The following is a 17,877-nucleotide window of genomic DNA, read 5'->3' as shown; positions in this document are numbered from 1 at the left end:
GAGCTTCTTCTTCTGCGGCCGAGCTTCTTCGAAGATCCCCTTCAGCAGCGGCTCTTCTCCGAAGTTCTCCTTCTTCTTCCCGGCAGCGATCTCCCGGAGCTTCTTCCTCGATGGCGGCTTCTCCCTTCTGGATCGTCGTCTTCGCTGGTTCTTCTCCGCAGTTCGTCGCCGGCTTCGTCTGGAACGCTCTTGGATCGCTAAGCTAGTGTTTATAGCCCCCAGTGGTTCTCCGAGCTATCTATCCTTACAAGGACTGATAAGAACAGATACTACACTTGATCTTAGCCAAAAGGCCGAGAAGCGATAACCCGAGCGGCCCTTGCCTTGCCCGAGCCTGTCCCATACTGCTGTTCACCCCTTGCAGCGATTCAGCCTACTCCTAGGCAATTCCATGGGGCCCTGCAGGCTCACACACATTTACAGCTACTAAGCGGGAGGTGAATAAAGGCCGGAGAGGAAGCCAGACAGGATTTGCTTCTTTTGCTTGCACCACAATGCAGTGCTGAAAGAGGAGGAATCTACATAAAAACGCCTTCCTGGCAACGCCCAAATGCCCTCCTGCCATGCAGATAAACACTGGCAGCGGCAGCAAGTGCATGCCCACAGCCACCCCTTGTTCCTTCACACCTTGTATCAGCTTTAATCCAGTCCTGTGCTGCCTGCTGAGCAGCACTGAACAACACTGCCTGGGCCCAGGCTTTTATCTCTGAGGCAGGCCCCATTATGATGTCAGAAAGCTGGCTCTGGAATCCTGAGGGCTCCACTATGACACGTGCAAAGTTCCGTCTGAACTTTATATAAGACTGTGAGGCTCAGTCAGTCACTCAGTGTTGCCTGAGAGGGCAACACTGCAACAGCCGGCCGCCAGGCTGTCTTTTTTTTGCACATTTATTTGCCTCCAGGAGGCCACAAGAGGGAGACAAGGGACTGCAAAATGGAAAATAGGCATCCACCAACTTTACAGACAACTTCTCTTTGCTCCTACAACCTCCATCCTTGCACAGTTTGTTATTCTTCCAGGTAACATAGTAACAAATCCAAATTGCTGCTCTCTTTGTAGGCAAGCAAGGGTTTGTTGCAACTGCAATTCTTACTTCTTCTTGAAATGTAGGGACGACAGTACATTCCATCACATCCACCTAGTGTACACAGGTAGGTCCATTGTGGCGGGTAGGCGGCTGGCTGCTTTAATGGCTGTTTGCTGTTCCCCTACTCCACTCCACTCCACTATTTGACTGTGGTGCTGCATCAATCAGTGGCTGGCTCAGGTGCAGCTCTTTAACTTACCTAGGAGGGAGGGAGGGAGGGAGGGCGGAGAGAAGACAAGGAAGGTGAATGAGCTGTTCCAATGTGAAATGCCGGAAACACAGAAACACAGAAGACACACACACACACACACACAACAAGAGGTGGCAATGTATTCATTAATTGCATTTAATAAATGAGCTCATTATCACACATGACTGTACAAATGCATTGTCCAACAGGTGTTGAAATAATGGGATTAAAAGGGGAGATCCCTTCAGAAAGACAGAAACAATGGCAAAGAGAAAAAACACTTTTGGAATCTGATTTTAGTCAACACATAAGGGAAGGGTGCACCGGTCCTGGAAATACTGCAATACCAGGTCAATGCGTGGAGTGGACAGAGCAAGCTCTATTTCCATCTCCCTGTTCTAAAAATCCATTTAATATATGGTCCCCAGATAGGGGACGTATCAGATATTAAACTGATAAGAACAGATACTACACTTGATCTTAGCCAAAAGGCCGAGAAGCGATAACCCGAGCGGCCCTTGCCTTGCCCGAGCCTGTCCCATACTGCTGTTCACCCCTTGCAGCGATTCAGCCTACTCCTAGGCAATTCCATGGGGCCCTGCAGGCTCACACACATTTACAGCTACTAAGCGGGAGGTGAATAAAGGCCGGAGAGGAAGCCAGACAGGATTTGCTTCTTTTGCTTGCACCACAATGCAGTGCTGAAAGAGGAGGAATCTACATAAAAACGCCTTCCTGGCAACGCCCAAATGCCCTCCTGCCATGCAGATAAACACTGGCAGCGGCAGCAAGTGCATGCCCACAGCCACCCCTTGTTCCTTCACACCTTGTATCAGCTTTAATCCAGTCCTGTGCTGCCTGCTGAGCAGCACTGAACAACACTGCCTGGGCCCAGGCTTTTATCTCTGAGGCAGGCCCCATTATGATGTCAGAAAGCTGGCTCTGGAATCCTGAGGGCTCCACTATGACACGTGCAAAGTTCCGTCTGAACTTTATATAAGACTGTGAGGCTCAGTCAGTCACTCAGTGTTGCCTGAGAGGGCAACACTGCAACAGCCGGCCGCCAGGCTGTCTTTTTTTTGCACATTTATTTGCCTCCAGGAGGCCACAAGAGGGAGACAAGGGACTGCAAAATGGAAAATAGGCATCCACCAACTTTACAGACAACTTCTCTTTGCTCCTACAACCTCCATCCTTGCACAGTTTGTTATTCTTCCAGGTAACATAGTAACAAATCCAAATTGCTGCTCTCTTTGTAGGCAAGCAAGGGTTTGTTGCAACTGCAATTCTTACTTCTTCTTGAAATGTAGGGACGACAGTACATTCCATCACATCCACCTAGTGTACACAGGTAGGTCCATTGTGGCGGGTAGGCGGCTGGCTGCTTTAATGGCTGTTTGCTGTTCCCCTACTCCACTCCACTCCACTATTTGACTGTGGTGCTGCATCAATCAGTGGCTGGCTCAGGTGCAGCTCTTTAACTTACCTAGGAGGGAGGGAGGGAGGGAGGGCGGAGAGAAGACAAGGAAGGTGAATGAGCTGTTCCAATGTGAAATGCCGGAAACACAGAAACACAGAAGACACACACACACACACACACAACAAGAGGTGGCAATGTATTCATTAATTGCATTTAATAAATGAGCTCATTATCACACATGACTGTACAAATGCATTGTCCAACAGGTGTTGAAATAATGGGATTAAAAGGGGAGATCCCTTCAGAAAGACAGAAACAATGGCAAAGAGAAAAAACACTTTTGGAATCTGATTTTAGTCAACACATAAGGGAAGGGTGCACCGGTCCTGGAAATACTGCAATACCAGGTCAATGCGTGGAGTGGACAGAGCAAGCTCTATTTCCATCTCCCTGTTCTAAAAATCCATTTAATATATGGTCCCCAGATAGGGGACGTATCAGATATTAAACTGATAAGAACAGATACTACACTTGATCTTAGCCAAAAGGCCGAGAAGCGATAACCCGAGCGGCCCTTGCCTTGCCCGAGCCTGTCCCATACTGCTGTTCACCCCTTGCAGCGATTCAGCCTACTCCTAGGCAATTCCATGGGGCCCTGCAGGCTCACACACATTTACAGCTACTAAGCGGGAGGTGAATAAAGGCCGGAGAGGAAGCCAGACAGGATTTGCTTCTTTTGCTTGCACCACAATGCAGTGCTGAAAGAGGAGGAATCTACATAAAAACGCCTTCCTGGCAACGCCCAAATGCCCTCCTGCCATGCAGATAAACACTGGCAGCGGCAGCAAGTGCATGCCCACAGCCACCCCTTGTTCCTTCACACCTTGTATCAGCTTTAATCCAGTCCTGTGCTGCCTGCTGAGCAGCACTGAACAACACTGCCTGGGCCCAGGCTTTTATCTCTGAGGCAGGCCCCATTATGATGTCAGAAAGCTGGCTCTGGAATCCTGAGGGCTCCACTATGACACGTGCAAAGTTCCGTCTGAACTTTATATAAGACTGTGAGGCTCAGTCAGTCACTCAGTGTTGCCTGAGAGGGCAACACTGCAACAGCCGGCCGCCAGGCTGTCTTTTTTTTGCACATTTATTTGCCTCCAGGAGGCCACAAGAGGGAGACAAGGGACTGCAAAATGGAAAATAGGCATCCACCAACTTTACAGACAACTTCTCTTTGCTCCTACAACCTCCATCCTTGCACAGTTTGTTATTCTTCCAGGTAACATAGTAACAAATCCAAATTGCTGCTCTCTTTGTAGGCAAGCAAGGGTTTGTTGCAACTGCAATTCTTACTTCTTCTTGAAATGTAGGGACGACAGTACATTCCATCACATCCACCTAGTGTACACAGGTAGGTCCATTGTGGCGGGTAGGCGGCTGGCTGCTTTAATGGCTGTTTGCTGTTCCCCTACTCCACTCCACTCCACTATTTGACTGTGGTGCTGCATCAATCAGTGGCTGGCTCAGGTGCAGCTCTTTAACTTACCTAGGAGGGAGGGAGGGAGGGAGGGCGGAGAGAAGACAAGGAAGGTGAATGAGCTGTTCCAATGTGAAATGCCGGAAACACAGAAACACAGAAGACACACACACACACACACACAACAAGAGGTGGCAATGTATTCATTAATTGCATTTAATAAATGAGCTCATTATCACACATGACTGTACAAATGCATTGTCCAACAGGTGTTGAAATAATGGGATTAAAAGGGGAGATCCCTTCAGAAAGACAGAAACAATGGCAAAGAGAAAAAACACTTTTGGAATCTGATTTTAGTCAACACATAAGGGAAGGGTGCACCGGTCCTGGAAATACTGCAATACCAGGTCAATGCGTGGAGTGGACAGAGCAAGCTCTATTTCCATCTCCCTGTTCTAAAAATCCATTTAATATATGGTCCCCAGATAGGGGACGTATCAGATATTAAACTGATAAGAACAGATACTACACTTGATCTTAGCCAAAAGGCCGAGAAGCGATAACCCGAGCGGCCCTTGCCTTGCCCGAGCCTGTCCCATACTGCTGTTCACCCCTTGCAGCGATTCAGCCTACTCCTAGGCAATTCCATGGGGCCCTGCAGGCTCACACACATTTACAGCTACTAAGCGGGAGGTGAATAAAGGCCGGAGAGGAAGCCAGACAGGATTTGCTTCTTTTGCTTGCACCACAATGCAGTGCTGAAAGAGGAGGAATCTACATAAAAACGCCTTCCTGGCAACGCCCAAATGCCCTCCTGCCATGCAGATAAACACTGGCAGCGGCAGCAAGTGCATGCCCACAGCCACCCCTTGTTCCTTCACACCTTGTATCAGCTTTAATCCAGTCCTGTGCTGCCTGCTGAGCAGCACTGAACAACACTGCCTGGGCCCAGGCTTTTATCTCTGAGGCAGGCCCCATTATGATGTCAGAAAGCTGGCTCTGGAATCCTGAGGGCTCCACTATGACACGTGCAAAGTTCCGTCTGAACTTTATATAAGACTGTGAGGCTCAGTCAGTCACTCAGTGTTGCCTGAGAGGGCAACACTGCAACAGCCGGCCGCCAGGCTGTCTTTTTTTTGCACATTTATTTGCCTCCAGGAGGCCACAAGAGGGAGACAAGGGACTGCAAAATGGAAAATAGGCATCCACCAACTTTACAGACAACTTCTCTTTGCTCCTACAACCTCCATCCTTGCACAGTTTGTTATTCTTCCAGGTAACATAGTAACAAATCCAAATTGCTGCTCTCTTTGTAGGCAAGCAAGGGTTTGTTGCAACTGCAATTCTTACTTCTTCTTGAAATGTAGGGACGACAGTACATTCCATCACATCCACCTAGTGTACACAGGTAGGTCCATTGTGGCGGGTAGGCGGCTGGCTGCTTTAATGGCTGTTTGCTGTTCCCCTACTCCACTCCACTCCACTATTTGACTGTGGTGCTGCATCAATCAGTGGCTGGCTCAGGTGCAGCTCTTTAACTTACCTAGGAGGGAGGGAGGGAGGGAGGGCGGAGAGAAGACAAGGAAGGTGAATGAGCTGTTCCAATGTGAAATGCCGGAAACACAGAAACACAGAAGACACACACACACACACACACAACAAGAGGTGGCAATGTATTCATTAATTGCATTTAATAAATGAGCTCATTATCACACATGACTGTACAAATGCATTGTCCAACAGGTGTTGAAATAATGGGATTAAAAGGGGAGATCCCTTCAGAAAGACAGAAACAATGGCAAAGAGAAAAAACACTTTTGGAATCTGATTTTAGTCAACACATAAGGGAAGGGTGCACCGGTCCTGGAAATACTGCAATACCAGGTCAATGCGTGGAGTGGACAGAGCAAGCTCTATTTCCATCTCCCTGTTCTAAAAATCCATTTAATATATGGTCCCCAGATAGGGGACGTATCAGATATTAAACTGATAAGAACAGATTTTTATTGAAAGCCCGAGTCGTGCTTTCTATCACCCAAGTGCATAAAAAGTGCAGAGGTGCCACACAAAAAGTGCACAAGGATGCGGTCTATCGCAGCCCTTCTCTTAAAAGAGAGAGGCCCCGCATAACCATTCCCTGACCCTCCAAACCATAGGCCTAGAGGATCAAGGATCGATGGTCCCCCCTCGCCGGAGCTTAGGGAGACCCAAACACACTCCTAGGCTTCTACCTGGGCTGCCACCCCAGTGTCCACCTAGGAGCCTGCATCCTAGTTGCACCTCCCCTCCGAAGAAGGGAGGCCAGGTTGCAGGGGAAAAAGGAACCAGAAGGCCACACATTTTCCCCCTAGACCTCAGGAGGGTCCCAAAAGGGCACCGCATCCCAAAATCCTTGTGACAAACGTGACAAACACACAGTGAAAAACAAAATTAAATAAGTGGATGTGCGCTGTGATACAGCCTGGACATCCGCCAGGTATAAAAAAATTCCTCATCTCCCAGCCAGAAGGCCGGGAGAATAAAGGTGTGTGCTCATATAGCGTGAAAGAGAGTGCGTGCAAGTGTGCCTTCACTCAGTGGGATCCCACCCCCAGTGAGTTAGGGCACCCCAGGGTCACCAGCCCTGGGGCACATAGCAACTCGGGCTTCCAAACTACCCGGCCTAATGACCTCGATCCGGCGGTCGCCTGGTCACCTACAAATGGTACCTTTAAACCAAATGCGTACACCAGAGCGATGACCGTTGTGGTTCCCTGCCCTCACCTCGGCGTTCTGTCATCCCCCTACGATGGCCCACGTACCATCGGCAGGGATGATTACTAACCCCCACTGATAAGAACAGATTTTTTTTTTTTTTTTTTTTTTTTTTTTCCTTTCATTCAGATCACGTCTTAAAAATCATAAAATTCAAAATAAAAAAGACTTAGATCATCACAATGAAAACTGAAAACGTATAATTAACTTTTGTTTTCCTCTTTCCTTTTTTCCTTTTAAGAAATCAAAAAAACATTCCTTTTTTAACAGCAATAGTTCCTAACATATCCACTAAATGTTCCTGCAAATCATTACCATCCCATTCACAGTTTACAATGCACGCTAACCACGTTGGCACACCATACCGTTCAAGAAACCCTGGTAAATTTTCTCTTACACAGAGCCGCACCCTTCTCCGCATTTTTTCAAAATTAATTTTACTACGTAACTGCTCTACTTCTTCCAGTAACCTGTCTCTTTCTGCTCTTTCCTCTTCTGAAATGACACTTTTTTTCTTTCTCTCTGCTTTTTTCCTTTTTTTCTCATCACTTTGCCCACTTCCTTCCAATTTCTGAAGCTTTCCTTCTTCCAAACTAACTTCCGCTTCCTTTCTTTTGACTATCTTCTTATTTTCCTCTTGTACCTCACGTTTGCTTTTCTTTGGGCATGATTTGAATATGTGCCCCTCCTCTCCACACATATTACATACTTTCCCTTTCTGACATTCATTATACTTATGCCCCTCTTGCAGACATTTTGTACACATTACTTTCTCACACGTTTCTCTCTCATGACCATAATCTTTACAATTCAAACAAAACATATCCATTCCCAAAAAAAATAAATTTCCACATGCACTTCCAATCTTAAACCGCGCTGGAGGAAACAATAGGTTTCTAGATTCACCAATTCTCACAAATTTACAAAGAAATTTCCATTTCCCAGTCCAAAATCCAAAGGGGTTAAACACTTTCCCCTTTCCCACCACCTCCTCACAAAACTTAGTGAGAAATGACTTAATGTCCTCTTCCTCCACGTAAGGCGAAAACATCTTTACGACCACCAACTTCTTGTTTGGCACAAAATGTGGTGTTACCTTCACACCCACAAGTCTTGGGTCCCTTTTACCTTCCTTCAAGCGTTCCAAAAAATCTGAATAAATTTCTTCTGTAGCGAAGGTAACGTCAAAGCACCCTCTCCTCGGATAGTCCATCACCGCCAAAATGCACGATCTCTCCAGCTGAAAGAAATCCAACAAAAGGACCTTCGTGATGTACTCCAAATCCTTCCTTTGCCTCTCAGATTCCTCCACGAAAAACCGGACCGCATTCCTGGTTCGCATATGTTCGGGAATTTCCTCCATCCTGCTCCAAAAGAATTCCAGCAATCTCCAAAGAAATACCTTCAGTACCGGAGTACCAGGCAGGTGATCGCTCCCCGTTGCCCTGGACTAATCCTCCTCCCCAATAGCAGCAGAGGGGTGAAGTCTCTCCTAAGAGAAACGATCCCCCCAGGCCAAGGAAAAGGGTACCAGGGCACCTCCTGACCAAGAAACAAGGCAATACCCTAAAGTACTACACTTGATCTTAGCCAAAAGGCCGAGAAGCGATAACCCGAGCGGCCCTTGCCTTGCCCGAGCCTGTCCCATACTGCTGTTCACCCCTTGCAGCGATTCAGCCTACTCCTAGGCAATTCCATGGGGCCCTGCAGGCTCACACACATTTACAGCTACTAAGCGGGAGGTGAATAAAGGCCGGAGAGGAAGCCAGACAGGATTTGCTTCTTTTGCTTGCACCACAATGCAGTGCTGAAAGAGGAGGAATCTACATAAAAACGCCTTCCTGGCAACGCCCAAATGCCCTCCTGCCATGCAGATAAACACTGGCAGCGGCAGCAAGTGCATGCCCACAGCCACCCCTTGTTCCTTCACACCTTGTATCAGCTTTAATCCAGTCCTGTGCTGCCTGCTGAGCAGCACTGAACAACACTGCCTGGGCCCAGGCTTTTATCTCTGAGGCAGGCCCCATTATGATGTCAGAAAGCTGGCTCTGGAATCCTGAGGGCTCCACTATGACACGTGCAAAGTTCCGTCTGAACTTTATATAAGACTGTGAGGCTCAGTCAGTCACTCAGTGTTGCCTGAGAGGGCAACACTGCAACAGCCGGCCGCCAGGCTGTCTTTTTTTTGCACATTTATTTGCCTCCAGGAGGCCACAAGAGGGAGACAAGGGACTGCAAAATGGAAAATAGGCATCCACCAACTTTACAGACAACTTCTCTTTGCTCCTACAACCTCCATCCTTGCACAGTTTGTTATTCTTCCAGGTAACATAGTAACAAATCCAAATTGCTGCTCTCTTTGTAGGCAAGCAAGGGTTTGTTGCAACTGCAATTCTTACTTCTTCTTGAAATGTAGGGACGACAGTACATTCCATCACATCCACCTAGTGTACACAGGTAGGTCCATTGTGGCGGGTAGGCGGCTGGCTGCTTTAATGGCTGTTTGCTGTTCCCCTACTCCACTCCACTCCACTATTTGACTGTGGTGCTGCATCAATCAGTGGCTGGCTCAGGTGCAGCTCTTTAACTTACCTAGGAGGGAGGGAGGGAGGGAGGGCGGAGAGAAGACAAGGAAGGTGAATGAGCTGTTCCAATGTGAAATGCCGGAAACACAGAAACACAGAAGACACACACACACACACACACAACAAGAGGTGGCAATGTATTCATTAATTGCATTTAATAAATGAGCTCATTATCACACATGACTGTACAAATGCATTGTCCAACAGGTGTTGAAATAATGGGATTAAAAGGGGAGATCCCTTCAGAAAGACAGAAACAATGGCAAAGAGAAAAAACACTTTTGGAATCTGATTTTAGTCAACACATAAGGGAAGGGTGCACCGGTCCTGGAAATACTGCAATACCAGGTCAATGCGTGGAGTGGACAGAGCAAGCTCTATTTCCATCTCCCTGTTCTAAAAATCCATTTAATATATGGTCCCCAGATAGGGGACGTATCAGATATTAAACTGATAAGAACAGATACTACACTTGATCTTAGCCAAAAGGCCGAGAAGCGATAACCCGAGCGGCCCTTGCCTTGCCCGAGCCTGTCCCATACTGCTGTTCACCCCTTGCAGCGATTCAGCCTACTCCTAGGCAATTCCATGGGGCCCTGCAGGCTCACACACATTTACAGCTACTAAGCGGGAGGTGAATAAAGGCCGGAGAGGAAGCCAGACAGGATTTGCTTCTTTTGCTTGCACCACAATGCAGTGCTGAAAGAGGAGGAATCTACATAAAAACGCCTTCCTGGCAACGCCCAAATGCCCTCCTGCCATGCAGATAAACACTGGCAGCGGCAGCAAGTGCATGCCCACAGCCACCCCTTGTTCCTTCACACCTTGTATCAGCTTTAATCCAGTCCTGTGCTGCCTGCTGAGCAGCACTGAACAACACTGCCTGGGCCCAGGCTTTTATCTCTGAGGCAGGCCCCATTATGATGTCAGAAAGCTGGCTCTGGAATCCTGAGGGCTCCACTATGACACGTGCAAAGTTCCGTCTGAACTTTATATAAGACTGTGAGGCTCAGTCAGTCACTCAGTGTTGCCTGAGAGGGCAACACTGCAACAGCCGGCCGCCAGGCTGTCTTTTTTTTGCACATTTATTTGCCTCCAGGAGGCCACAAGAGGGAGACAAGGGACTGCAAAATGGAAAATAGGCATCCACCAACTTTACAGACAACTTCTCTTTGCTCCTACAACCTCCATCCTTGCACAGTTTGTTATTCTTCCAGGTAACATAGTAACAAATCCAAATTGCTGCTCTCTTTGTAGGCAAGCAAGGGTTTGTTGCAACTGCAATTCTTACTTCTTCTTGAAATGTAGGGACGACAGTACATTCCATCACATCCACCTAGTGTACACAGGTAGGTCCATTGTGGCGGGTAGGCGGCTGGCTGCTTTAATGGCTGTTTGCTGTTCCCCTACTCCACTCCACTCCACTATTTGACTGTGGTGCTGCATCAATCAGTGGCTGGCTCAGGTGCAGCTCTTTAACTTACCTAGGAGGGAGGGAGGGAGGGAGGGCGGAGAGAAGACAAGGAAGGTGAATGAGCTGTTCCAATGTGAAATGCCGGAAACACAGAAACACAGAAGACACACACACACACACACACAACAAGAGGTGGCAATGTATTCATTAATTGCATTTAATAAATGAGCTCATTATCACACATGACTGTACAAATGCATTGTCCAACAGGTGTTGAAATAATGGGATTAAAAGGGGAGATCCCTTCAGAAAGACAGAAACAATGGCAAAGAGAAAAAACACTTTTGGAATCTGATTTTAGTCAACACATAAGGGAAGGGTGCACCGGTCCTGGAAATACTGCAATACCAGGTCAATGCGTGGAGTGGACAGAGCAAGCTCTATTTCCATCTCCCTGTTCTAAAAATCCATTTAATATATGGTCCCCAGATAGGGGACGTATCAGATATTAAACTGATAAGAACAGATACTACACTTGATCTTAGCCAAAAGGCCGAGAAGCGATAACCCGAGCGGCCCTTGCCTTGCCCGAGCCTGTCCCATACTGCTGTTCACCCCTTGCAGCGATTCAGCCTACTCCTAGGCAATTCCATGGGGCCCTGCAGGCTCACACACATTTACAGCTACTAAGCGGGAGGTGAATAAAGGCCGGAGAGGAAGCCAGACAGGATTTGCTTCTTTTGCTTGCACCACAATGCAGTGCTGAAAGAGGAGGAATCTACATAAAAACGCCTTCCTGGCAACGCCCAAATGCCCTCCTGCCATGCAGATAAACACTGGCAGCGGCAGCAAGTGCATGCCCACAGCCACCCCTTGTTCCTTCACACCTTGTATCAGCTTTAATCCAGTCCTGTGCTGCCTGCTGAGCAGCACTGAACAACACTGCCTGGGCCCAGGCTTTTATCTCTGAGGCAGGCCCCATTATGATGTCAGAAAGCTGGCTCTGGAATCCTGAGGGCTCCACTATGACACGTGCAAAGTTCCGTCTGAACTTTATATAAGACTGTGAGGCTCAGTCAGTCACTCAGTGTTGCCTGAGAGGGCAACACTGCAACAGCCGGCCGCCAGGCTGTCTTTTTTTTGCACATTTATTTGCCTCCAGGAGGCCACAAGAGGGAGACAAGGGACTGCAAAATGGAAAATAGGCATCCACCAACTTTACAGACAACTTCTCTTTGCTCCTACAACCTCCATCCTTGCACAGTTTGTTATTCTTCCAGGTAACATAGTAACAAATCCAAATTGCTGCTCTCTTTGTAGGCAAGCAAGGGTTTGTTGCAACTGCAATTCTTACTTCTTCTTGAAATGTAGGGACGACAGTACATTCCATCACATCCACCTAGTGTACACAGGTAGGTCCATTGTGGCGGGTAGGCGGCTGGCTGCTTTAATGGCTGTTTGCTGTTCCCCTACTCCACTCCACTCCACTATTTGACTGTGGTGCTGCATCAATCAGTGGCTGGCTCAGGTGCAGCTCTTTAACTTACCTAGGAGGGAGGGAGGGAGGGAGGGCGGAGAGAAGACAAGGAAGGTGAATGAGCTGTTCCAATGTGAAATGCCGGAAACACAGAAACACAGAAGACACACACACACACACACACAACAAGAGGTGGCAATGTATTCATTAATTGCATTTAATAAATGAGCTCATTATCACACATGACTGTACAAATGCATTGTCCAACAGGTGTTGAAATAATGGGATTAAAAGGGGAGATCCCTTCAGAAAGACAGAAACAATGGCAAAGAGAAAAAACACTTTTGGAATCTGATTTTAGTCAACACATAAGGGAAGGGTGCACCGGTCCTGGAAATACTGCAATACCAGGTCAATGCGTGGAGTGGACAGAGCAAGCTCTATTTCCATCTCCCTGTTCTAAAAATCCATTTAATATATGGTCCCCAGATAGGGGACGTATCAGATATTAAACTGATAAGAACAGATTTTTTTTTTTTTTTTTTTTTTTTTTTTTTTTTTTTATTAAACCATTCAGGTTTTTTTGAATAAAACCGAGAACTGTAGTTGTTCAAACCACCTCTCTATTTTTCAAAAAATCTCATCACTCTGGTTCATTATTTTATTTTTCCATCAAATACAAGATAAGTCAAACAAAATTCCTCAAACTAAATACCTCCATTTTAACATTCGCCATATCCCTTCCGCATCCATACCTTTTTCTAGATCCCATTTATAATAAAAATAAAATTTAGCCAATACCATACTAACCACATCCTCCATCTCAAATACTTCTCTTTTATACACATTCAAATTCCTCGTATTCCACAATACCTCTTTCACACAAGTCAAAAAAATCCACAACACTCTATCCTTTTCACTACCCAAACTACACAAACCAAACAAGACAATTTCATACGTCAAACTCTTCAAACCAGTCAATTCTTCGCACAACCCACTCAACTTTTTCCAAACATCCTTTGCATGCTTACACGACCAAAACACATGACTCACATCCTCATCATCCCCACAACCTTCTCTCGGACACCTTTCAGATGCAACCAAACCTCTTCTTTTCTGCACACTCCTTACAGGCAACACTCCATGTACCGACATCCATAACAAATCTTTCTGCTTATTTGACACATCATACGTAACAATCTTCTTCCACACAGACTTAGACTCCATCGAATTCAAACCATTTACAGAACACATCACATTATTCATACACATACTTCTCACAACATTCTTTTCGCTCAAAAATCTCTCCATTCTTACATCCTCTAGCTGGAACTTTTTAATAAATTTTTCAACATACAAATACCACCCTGTGCACTGAAAAGCAATTGGTTTACATAAATTACGTTTTTCCCACCTTAGACGCTGAATCACCGTTCCAGCTAGATACTTCGACATTCTGGAAGCCTTGGATTCTTTAAATAAAAGCTCTACAAAAAACCGTACACAATTAATTCCAATGAAGATCTCCAAATTTGGGAAATCAAGGCCTCCATTTCGTCTGCTTTTCATTAGAATTTCTCTCTTTGCCTTCTCAATCCCGCTCCCCCATAAAAAAAGGAACAAAACTCTATTCACTTTTTTTAACATATCAACAGCAGGAGGAAAAACCAGAGCAACATATAAAATCATAGGTAGAATAATACTTTTGACAATTAAAACCTTCCCCGAAAAAGAAAGATCCCTCATTCTCCACATTTCCAACTTTCTCACAATCCTACCACCTAACTCATCCCAACTTTCTCTCCCTTTCAACTCATCATCAAACACAATACCCAAAATTTTCACACCATCCACCTGTTCCATATCAGAATCACTCACTCGCTCATTACTGAAAAAAAATTTAAATTTGCTCTTACCCCAATTTATTTTAAAAGCAGACGCAATACAAAACATGTTTACAATCAACTTCACTCTGGACATATCATACACTGAATCACACAATACACAAATATCATCCATATATCCCAAAGCTTTCACACGTTTTCCATCACACCCGGGCACCACCAAACCTTTCACAACCTTATCATTTCTAATCATTTGCAACAATGGTTCAATCGCACAAATAAATAGGATGGGAGACAACGGACAACCCTGTCGCACACCAGACATAATACTAAATGATTCGGAAAAAAACCCATTCACCTGCACACAACTCTTTGCATTCGCGTATAAATTCTTCAACAAACTCACAAACTGAACCGGAAAACCCATTCTCTCTAACACTTTAAACAAAAACACATGCGCCACACGATCAAACGCTTTCTCAAAATCTAACGCACACACAATCACCTTCTTATTCCGACCCTTACAATCCTCAAGCATATCCCGCACCAACGCCATATTCTCATGCAATTTCCTTTTTGGTACCGCACATACCTGATCCTCATCAATCACACACCCAATCACATTTCTCATACGATTCGCAATCAGCTTGGCAAAAATTTTATAATCCGTATTCAGCAAAGTAATTGGTCGCCAGTTTTCTAAACGCCTCTTATCTCCTTTTTTATGCAACAGAACTACCATACCCTTCTTCATCACATCACACATATTCGTCCCAGAAAACAACACTCTCATAACATCTATAACATCCTTCCCAATTATGTCCCAATATTTCCCATAGAACTCAGCTGGTATTCCATCGATCCCTGGAGACTTATTTTTAGCCATACTTCCCACCACATCCTTTATTTCACCATCCATAATCTCACCAAGCAAAGACTCACATTCACTTTCAGGAACAAAATTACACACAATATCCAGAAACTCCTCATCATCACCCAAATCACACTTCTTCACATCATACAGTTGTTTATAAAAATCAGACACCACATCAATCACATCCTTACCAAACACCTCTTTATCATCCTTATCCAGTAACACATTCATTCCACTTTTTCCACCACACATTTTTTTAAAGAAAAATCTAGTACATTTCTCGTGATTATCTCTAACCTCCACCTTAGACCTAAATATTATTTCTTTCCCTTTTTCTCGGAACCACTCCTTAATATCTTTTTTTGTTTTTTCCAAATCGTGTCTTACATCCATACCCAAATTTTTACATTGTTGAAGGAACGTCATCCGCATGTTAAAGCGTAAATATTGCAATCTTTTCCTTCTCGCTCTTCTATATCCTATCTGTCTAAAAAACCCACCAATCTTTTTTTTCACCCATACCCACCATTCACACACATTAGAGAAAGAACTTTTCTTTCTAGCCCAAAAACCATATTTTTTCCCAAACCTAGTTTTTACCCTTTCATCACACAGAAAACTGACATTCATCTTCCATACCCCTCTACCATAAAAGAAATTATTTATAACAAAAACCCCCAACAAACACTCGTGATCTGAAAACCACACTCTCTCCTGCGCATAATCTACACATTTCATTGCAGAGGTAGAAAAAAAGAAAAAATCCAGACGAGAATCCGTTCTTCCGTCATCGGCATGATAGGTAAATGGACCTGGTTTCCTGGTGACAGCGTCCTGCAAAGCAAAGTCCTGCAAAATTTTATTCCACAAAACTCCAGTGACATCCACATTAGACTCTGTGGACCCAGCTCGGGCCTGCTTCTCCAGGATACAGTTAATGTCACCAACAATAATGACAGGAACTTTACCGTGTAGAAAAAATTTTAAACTATCAAAAAGTGCCAACCTATCAGTTTTCACAGCATGGCCATAGATATTGATTAGCCTAAACTGCCACCCCTTATAGGCTAGTAACACGCAGACACATCTTCCTTCCTGTATAATTTGAGTCTGTTTGATGACAAACTCATTATTTTTGAAGAGGATACCAATTCCATCATTCCTATTTGTGGAAGAAAAAGACCAAATTGCTTCCCCAAACTTCCATTCTTCTTTCCTAGGCATTTTTGATAAACCACATTCTTGTACGCAAACAATGTCACTGCCCTTAGAGGCCAAAAAGTCCAGGACTGCAGCACGCTTGTGAGCAGAGGAGAACACCCGTACATTTTGTGAGACAATTTTTAATCTCAAAGACATGCGGGCATAGTATGGTTAGTGCAATGGAAAGCCATGAAAAACCAGAACATATCACGTCCCAGGGAAATACATCGCTCTTTCCAGATTCGCCACATTGACTTCACTGAGGAAACCTTCCCCAGGAGAGCTGGGTACTTCTGAGGCCACCTCAGATGACTTAGGGCTAGAACTAGAGTCACTGTCCAACAATGAGAAAGGATTTGCATGAGCCGAATCTTCCAACAAGCCTATCTTCAGTCTCTTCACCGCTTTTCCAGACTTCCCCCTTTTTGAGACAACTTTATGGAAGATTTCCGCACTAGTGGCACTAGGCATCCTGGCCTCCTTCTCGTCCTCCTCCGATATTGACCACTCCACTTTAGCTGAGTCTTCCATTTTTGACTCTGGGCTAGAAAAAGACAAAATTTGCATACTTGCACCATCATCAGGGGAAGCACACCCAATAGGTGGCGCTGTGTCTTCACCTTCCATAGGTATAACCCCAGGTGCTTCATCAACACTTTGCTCTGCAGGAGGGACCACACCCAACTCCATGCTGTTAGTATGTGAGGTTAGAACCTCTCCTAATACAGCTTTCCCTGGGTCCTGACAAGCAGACACAGAAACACTGCCAGCAGGCTCTGAAATTTCCTCAGAAGAGGCAGCAAGGGAACTTGTTGTTCTCACCTGTCTGCCCCATGTTCTTCTCTCTTGTCCTAAGAAAGGAAACACCTTTGGACATTTCCTACAGGTATGGCCAGGCAAACCACAAATATCACACCTGGATGGGGAAATACATGCACTAGCCTCATGTCCGGTTTCCTTGCAATTTCTGCAAACCTTGCCTTTACATGCATCTTTGGTATGCCCGTAGGAAAAACATGATCTGCAAAAGCATGGCATATCTTGGTAATACAGATACCCCTTATTACCACCAATTGAAAAATTAGCAGGAGGATTCATCACTCCTCCAATACAGCTGGAGTCAGGTTTCAGCCTGACCCAGTACTTGATATCACCATTGAAAACTCCCCATAGATTCTTCTGCTCCACACCACCTCTAACATGGGTACAGTAGTGAGCTAAAAAGGCCCTGACCAGCCTTCTATCCAGAAATGGGTTATACATGTGGATGGTAATACATTTCTCCACTGCTGAAAAAAGAGGTTGCACTTCAATAGATGTTAAAGCCTCATGCATGTGTTTCTCCTTGAGCAACTGAAAAACATTTAGACAGTAGGCGGCCTCAAAAAAGGATACATCATACGTAGCAATATTGCTGAAAGCTTGGATACAGAATACCTCTACCAACTTAACTCCAGCCAGGTCCAGAAGGATGTTCTCAATGATGTGCCCAGTATCCACTTCGTCTCTCCTCTGCTCATTTACCACAAAACGAATAGTATTCCGCACTGC

The 17,877-nt window shown here is 45.4% G+C and overlaps 6 non-coding genes and 3 pseudogenes across 6 annotated transcripts; all 9 read right to left on the bottom strand.

Moving 5' to 3' along the window:
• Positions 1–203: 203 nt before the first annotated feature.
• LOC142727977 (U2 spliceosomal RNA) lies at positions 204–305 on the bottom strand (annotated as a pseudogene).
• A 1,286-nt stretch (positions 306–1,591) lies between these two features.
• On the bottom strand, positions 1,592–1,782 carry LOC142728006 (U2 spliceosomal RNA). The gene has a single exon (XR_012877415.1). It is a non-coding gene; the product is annotated as a U2 spliceosomal RNA (small nuclear RNA).
• A 1,286-nt stretch (positions 1,783–3,068) lies between these two features.
• LOC142728005 (U2 spliceosomal RNA) lies at positions 3,069–3,259 on the bottom strand. The gene has a single exon (XR_012877414.1). It is a non-coding gene; the product is annotated as a U2 spliceosomal RNA (small nuclear RNA).
• Positions 3,260–4,545: 1,286 nt separating this feature from the next.
• Positions 4,546–4,736, bottom strand: LOC142728003 (U2 spliceosomal RNA). The gene has a single exon (XR_012877412.1). It is a non-coding gene; the product is annotated as a U2 spliceosomal RNA (small nuclear RNA).
• Positions 4,737–6,022: 1,286 nt separating this feature from the next.
• Positions 6,023–6,198, bottom strand: LOC142727963 (U2 spliceosomal RNA; annotated as a pseudogene).
• Positions 6,199–8,428: 2,230 nt separating this feature from the next.
• Positions 8,429–8,539, bottom strand: LOC142727981 (U2 spliceosomal RNA; annotated as a pseudogene).
• Positions 8,540–9,825: 1,286 nt separating this feature from the next.
• LOC142728001 (U2 spliceosomal RNA) lies at positions 9,826–10,016 on the bottom strand. The gene has a single exon (XR_012877411.1). It is a non-coding gene; the product is annotated as a U2 spliceosomal RNA (small nuclear RNA).
• Positions 10,017–11,302: 1,286 nt separating this feature from the next.
• On the bottom strand, positions 11,303–11,493 carry LOC142728000 (U2 spliceosomal RNA). Its single transcript, XR_012877410.1, has one exon. It is a non-coding gene; the product is annotated as a U2 spliceosomal RNA (small nuclear RNA).
• Positions 11,494–12,779: 1,286 nt separating this feature from the next.
• LOC142727967 (U2 spliceosomal RNA) lies at positions 12,780–12,978 on the bottom strand. Its single transcript, XR_012877390.1, has one exon. It is a non-coding gene; the product is annotated as a U2 spliceosomal RNA (small nuclear RNA).
• Positions 12,979–17,877: the final 4,899 nt, after the last annotated feature.

Source organism: Rhinoderma darwinii, unplaced genomic scaffold (assembly GCF_050947455.1).
Source record: "Rhinoderma darwinii isolate aRhiDar2 unplaced genomic scaffold, aRhiDar2.hap1 Scaffold_658, whole genome shotgun sequence".
In the NCBI taxonomy this organism is placed as follows: domain Eukaryota; kingdom Metazoa; phylum Chordata; class Amphibia; order Anura; family Rhinodermatidae; genus Rhinoderma; species Rhinoderma darwinii.
Note: the sequence above shows the minus strand (reverse complement) of the source record. Positions and strands in the feature narration are given on the sequence as shown.